This window comes from Gastrolobium bilobum, unplaced genomic scaffold, assembly GCF_033153095.1.
Source record: "Gastrolobium bilobum isolate Gb01-03AN ecotype WA unplaced genomic scaffold, APGP_CSIRO_Gbil_v1 utg15063, whole genome shotgun sequence".
In the NCBI taxonomy this organism is placed as follows: domain Eukaryota; kingdom Viridiplantae; phylum Streptophyta; class Magnoliopsida; order Fabales; family Fabaceae; genus Gastrolobium; species Gastrolobium bilobum.
This window is the reverse complement of record NW_026896098.1, coordinates 114,696-120,695: the sequence shown is the minus strand read 5'-3', so window position 1 is coordinate 120,695 and position 6,000 is coordinate 114,696.

Sequence of the window (6,000 nt, the reverse complement as noted above, 5' to 3'; positions counted from 1 at the left end):
GGTGAGAAACCTTGAGAGAGGGAGAGAGAGAGAGAGAGAAAGAGAGAGCAGTGTGTTGGAAAAACAAGGGATCACTTTGTGAATTTATAATATGCAGGATGGGTTCGATGGTACGTTCTGCATGTAAATCGAAATTGTTTGTGGTAAATTGGTATAAATGGATGGCTATGCTTATCCTTTTCTTAACTGTTTGCTTGATTAGTAATGTGTTGGGTGTGTGTTAGAACTTAGAAGAGCTTGGGCATGAGAAAGAAAGGATCAAAACTAACAAACTGATTCTGTTATTACAATTTTGCATGCCTTACAATTCACAGCTAATGGCTATATATACATATATGCAATAACTACTTCATGACACTAATACAACAGAATGTAACCACCCTTAACCTACTCACTTTTACAATAAGCCTACTACATCGGATGCTAACATACTACAGCTAACAGATACTTATACTACAGCTAACAGAATTGAATCCAATAGAAAATGAAATACATTTTATATGTTTAAAATTACTTTTTATTTAATTTTTAAATTCTAATTTTATTATCTTATATTATTTTATATTTAGATAGATATTAAATTTATTTGAGATTGACTAAAACACAAAACAAAGTTTATCATGCTTAAATCCACTTCACTGAAATAAAAATCGCATAAAAGGGGAACTTTAAATTTCAGGATTACGTAAACTAACTAAGTTGGCTTTTACTCCAGAGTTGTAAGGGATTTAAATAATATTAATGGTTGGAGGAATCAGGAGTACGGATTTTGTTGTCCACACAGTACGCAAAACAGTTGTCTTAAACCATTAGTTAATTTAATTAAGAGCATAACTCTTCACCTCATTCATGAATTACATTACTATTTCAGTCTCATTACCAAAAAGTGAAAAAAAAAGAAAAAAAAGAAAAGAAAAGAGAAGAAAGCACCGCATTGTAATGAACCATTGATCAAAAATGAGGAAAGTACAAACACAACAATTCTGTGGGTAGATACAGTAATTGTGTAGTACATTTATTTATTTAGAGAAAGAGAAAGAGAGAGAGAGAGAGTGTCTTTGGAGTATTTCAGAAGCTCACTGCTTCGCTGATTTTGAGGTAATGTAAGAGAGTGTGTAATACATTTATTTATTCTGCGTCTTGTGGATGGCAGCATGCGGAAGTGATTGCTGACACGTGATACATACAGTATTGTGTTCTTTGTATATGATTTTGCAGAACAAGGACCAAAATGTCATCTTTTGGTAGGGTTGGCAAAACGGACAAACCTAGCTCAACTCGATTTAACCTGCGTTCAACTCGAAAAAAATGAGCCGGATTAGGATTGACTCGAAAAAATAGAAAAAAAAAATTTCATTGATGCTATAACTTCTAAATTTTTTCCTTAAATTATTAATTCATTCAATACAAAGACATTATACAGATAAACCATAGAAAATTCCTCTTGCATTTGAACTTGGACTTATTGGCACCACATTGACACTGTCACACATACTATAAAAAAGGTCTTTAATGCACGGTTTTGGACTTATTGGCAGTTGGCGGGGATTTTCGTTTGGGTCTTTCCAATAGGAATTTTAAGTTTTAGCTTTCCACTTTACCTTCATTAATTTTTATACTTTGATATTAAAAAAAAAACCATAACCCTCGAGCCAACCCGTTTGACTCGTGGGTTGGCTTGGTTTTTTTCGAGCTGAAATGAGTCGGGCTGACTCGAGTTACTAACTCATTTTTCCTAACCCAACCCGGCTCATTTTAGCCGGGTTACGAGCCAACCCGATGGGTTGACTCTTTTTTGCCAAGCCTATCTTTTGGCAAAAAATTTATCCAAATACCACGCGAACAGTACTTTTTACCAAACTGTCACATAAGCATAATTCGCTACGACAGGTAGCATATTATGTTCGCCAATAATTTTATGACATATGGCACACTTTCGCAAGAAAAAAGCTGACGTGTCATAATTCGCTACCACTGGTAGCAAATTTGGTCTGCAATATGGCCACGTGTCACGAAATCATTGGCCATGAAATTCGCTACCAGTGGTAGCGAATTATGACACGTGGCAGTCTGGTAAAAAAATATTGTTCGCGTGGCATTTGGGTAAAATTTTTGATAAAACGTGGCATTTTGGTCACAAATCCTGATTTTGCATGGAACATGATTGTGAGAGTAACGCGTCCCAGTCCAATGATTGACGTGCCAGAAGCATTGCATGGGACGCGGTACCCATTGTGTCATGTCTTAATACGTCTCTCACCCTAACGTGTCGTTATGCATTATTTAGGTAAAACGTTTGACTAAGAAATTATTCCGGTCAAACATTATAAATATTACATTACCAAGGTCAAAAGGCCGTTTTTTGCCTGAGGATGTGCTCTGCCATTTTCTGTCTTTTCTGCCAACCAAACAAGCTGTTGCCACAAGTACTCTCTCCACAACCTGGAAATCACTTGTTAAGTAAGCGTTAAATGCTATTTTAATGGGTTTAAATTTGTCAGTTATGGATAGTCTATGAGTCATGAGGTTAGCATTTATTTTAGGAGTTTTGAAAGGTTAAGAGTCAGTCGTTATTTTTTGTTATTAATGTTGAAGTCTCTCTTTAGTTTCTTGTGTTAGTTAAAATATTGAAGAGTCAGTTGTCTCTTGATTTTCTTATGTGAGTTATGAAGTTAAAGTGTTATGTTTATTAGGGGTATAATGGCTGATGTTAAGAGTAGTTAATTAGTGATGTTATGAGGGTGTTATGAGACTCTTGATTAGCTTCGTAATGAGTCTCTTCATTGGTACTTTCAGTTTTTTGTGTTGTATATTAATAGGCTTGATGTAATACATAATTGAGAAGCAACAAAGTTTAGTAAAATATTTTTATAGAAGTTTGTTCTCTTTCTCCATAAGTCCTCACGAGATTGTTGAATAGTTGTTTTATTTGTTAGTTCTGTATTTGAGCGATCCTACAAATTGGTATCAAAGCCAATGGAGGTTATGACCAGTCATGTGCGTTGCCTCGTCTGACGAAGGTAAACTACGAGAATTGGAGCATCCAAATGAAAGCTCTTCTTGGATCCCAAGATAGTTGGAAGATAGTTCAAGATGGTTTCACAGAATCGGAATCTACCGCAGGTTATACGACAGCTCAAAACAAGGCGTTGAAAGAGACGCGATCCAAAGACAAGGCGGCATTGTACATGCTGTTCCGAGCTGTTGACGAGTCAGGCTTTGAGAAGATTGCGACTGCTGCAACTTCAAAAGAAGCGTGGGACATTTTGGCAAATGTCTACAAAGGAGCTTACTGTGTTAAGAAAGTTCGATTTTAAACTCTTCGCGGCGAGTTGGAAGAAATGAAGACGAAGGAGTTGGAAGGTGTATAGGTTGAGAAAATGATCAAGGTTGATCAAGATTCTTATAAAATTCCATTTTACATTGGTTTCTCATGCATCAGTTGAAAGTTCTTAGCACAGTGGACGGTCTCCATCAGTCTGCATTAGTTGAAAGTTCCTAGCACTTTATTTTCCTCCTAAATCTGTCTTATACGTTGCACTATATCAGCAACTTTTTCAGATATCATTATCATATTTAATTGTTCTTCATATGCAGCACAACGACGTTTGCACTTTTGCCTTTCATTGTACAACTCATGGATTCTCTTATCTTTCTCATCCTGTGGCAAAAATCATCACTATAAGTTTGAGGAACTAAAGTTGAAACAAAAAGAAAATAGTTTTTAATATGAGGATATACTGATTTGAAATTTAAAACTAATGTGTTTAAGGGAAAACTTCAAAAATAATCCTGTAACTTTCCTCATAATCATTTACCCCTCCCTAAATTTTGAATCATTTATCCTACTGACTTAATTTTTTTATTACTTACCCCCTAAGTGAGGGGATAAGTGATAAAAAAACTTTAAGTAAAGGGTAAGTGATAATTGTTTTTTAAATAAGAGTGTAAATGACTCAAAAATCTTGCCAGGAGTAAAGGATAATTGAGAAAACTCATAAGGATTTTTTTGTAGTTTTTCCTTTTTGTTTAATTGATATACTGATTTGTTTAATTTAATACTAATGATAGTATTCAAAAATTTTGTGTATAACCTATCTGAGTAAATGTCAAAAATTAATATGAGTTATTAATTAGTAATATATTTATTAACATTTATTATAGGGGAAGGATATTGTAACAACCAAGTAGTGTTACTACCAATCAATTTCATCGTTAGATCAATTATGTTGATCCAACGATTATATTTATTTCCATCTTTGTATAGTTATGATTCTCCATATTTAATACTTTATATTTATTTTCATCTTTATATGGGAAATCATAACCATACAAAGGTGAAAATAAATATAAAGTATTAAATATAAGAAATCATAACCATACAAAGATGGAAATAAATATAACCGTTGGATCAACATACTCTCGATCTAATGTAGTAATATTGATAGTAACTCTAATTGTTGATTGTTACAATATTCTATTTTAAAATCCGATTGAACCTGATTAAATCACTGACCCAATACCTCGACCGAGTCGAGAAAGATTGGTTTTAAAACACTGGTTTGGCCTTACACCCTAGGGTAAAAACAAACCCTTAAGGGGGTGTTTGGTTTGGGGTATATTTTCAGAATGATAGATATATGAGTAGTGGGAAACTAAGAATGGTGCGTTTGGTTCGCTGTCCTTCTTCATTTGCGTAGGAAACGAAGATGCATAGGAAACCAAGATACATAGCATTTTGTCCTCAAAAAGCCGGCCATAGAAACCAATTTGCAAGGTGATATTGTGGAATACCTCCACATTTGCTCACTCACTGTACTACCAAAAAGACCAGCGTACCCCATCTTTCTCCTTCACACCGCACAGCGAGCCTGCTTCTCAGGGTGGAAGCCCTTTGATAAAAAGTTCTATTTATCAGATGGTTAATGGCTTGATCCTCGTGTACTCTCTCAGGTTGTGAGTTTTCAGATGTTTCACTGCAAGTGATAAAAAAACTCGTTTGATAAAAATTGATACAAAAAAGATCAATTTTTTTTATCAAATAACATTGTCGTGGGTTAAGTAAGATAAATATTTTGTTGTTGAATGTGATGTTTGCTGAAGAACAGAAATTTTGGTAATTTCTTTTCTGAAATAGATCATATATTTTCTCTTAGCAAGACCTGTTTGGTGTTGGTTCCTGTTCTTTGCATAAATATGTATGCTGGGATTTCTTTGTAGAACATTAACTTTGATCCTTCCTTGACATCTCCTAACTTTTACTCTGTTGACGCAACAATAAATCCTTGCCTTCGTTTACAGATACAGAGAGAAGATATGGTGGGATTGGAAGACACTAGTTGGTTAGGTTGGGAAAGGACAAGGGGTGTCCTCCCTGTTCATTAAAACATTTATATGTTACCTACGACCAAACATAGATTTCATGAAAGTTATCTAATTTCTTCGGTAAAATTTTTTCCAATCAAACAACATTTTTTTACATTTATCTACCTATCTCACTTTTCATCCATTTCCCTATATATCACATTTCTCTTTTGTTCATAAAATTTACCCTAAACCAAACAGCCCCTAAATATCGCGAGTTTCGCCTATTGCTACCTTCTCCTCTATCATGCCACATTTTTTGTGATAACTATGGCTGATAGGATTAGCGCTTTGCCCGAGGATGTGCGTCGCCACATTCTTTCTTTTCTACCAACCAAACGATCTGTTGCCACAAGTATTCTGGAAATTACTATGGCGCACAGTCCCCACTCTCGACATCAGCGATTTAAGTGACCTCAGGTCTATCTATAGACAGAGTCACGATCCCCGCTTTGTTCGGTACGTTAACGCAGTAATCCTCTCGCGAGACTTGCGCCAACCCATCCAAAAATTCCGCCTCCACTGTGATTCTTCTTATTATGGTCCTATATATATCAACATATGGGTTAATGCTGCTATACAACGCAGAGTTGAGCACATAAACCTCCAACTGCGTAATAAATTCATCAACTTGCC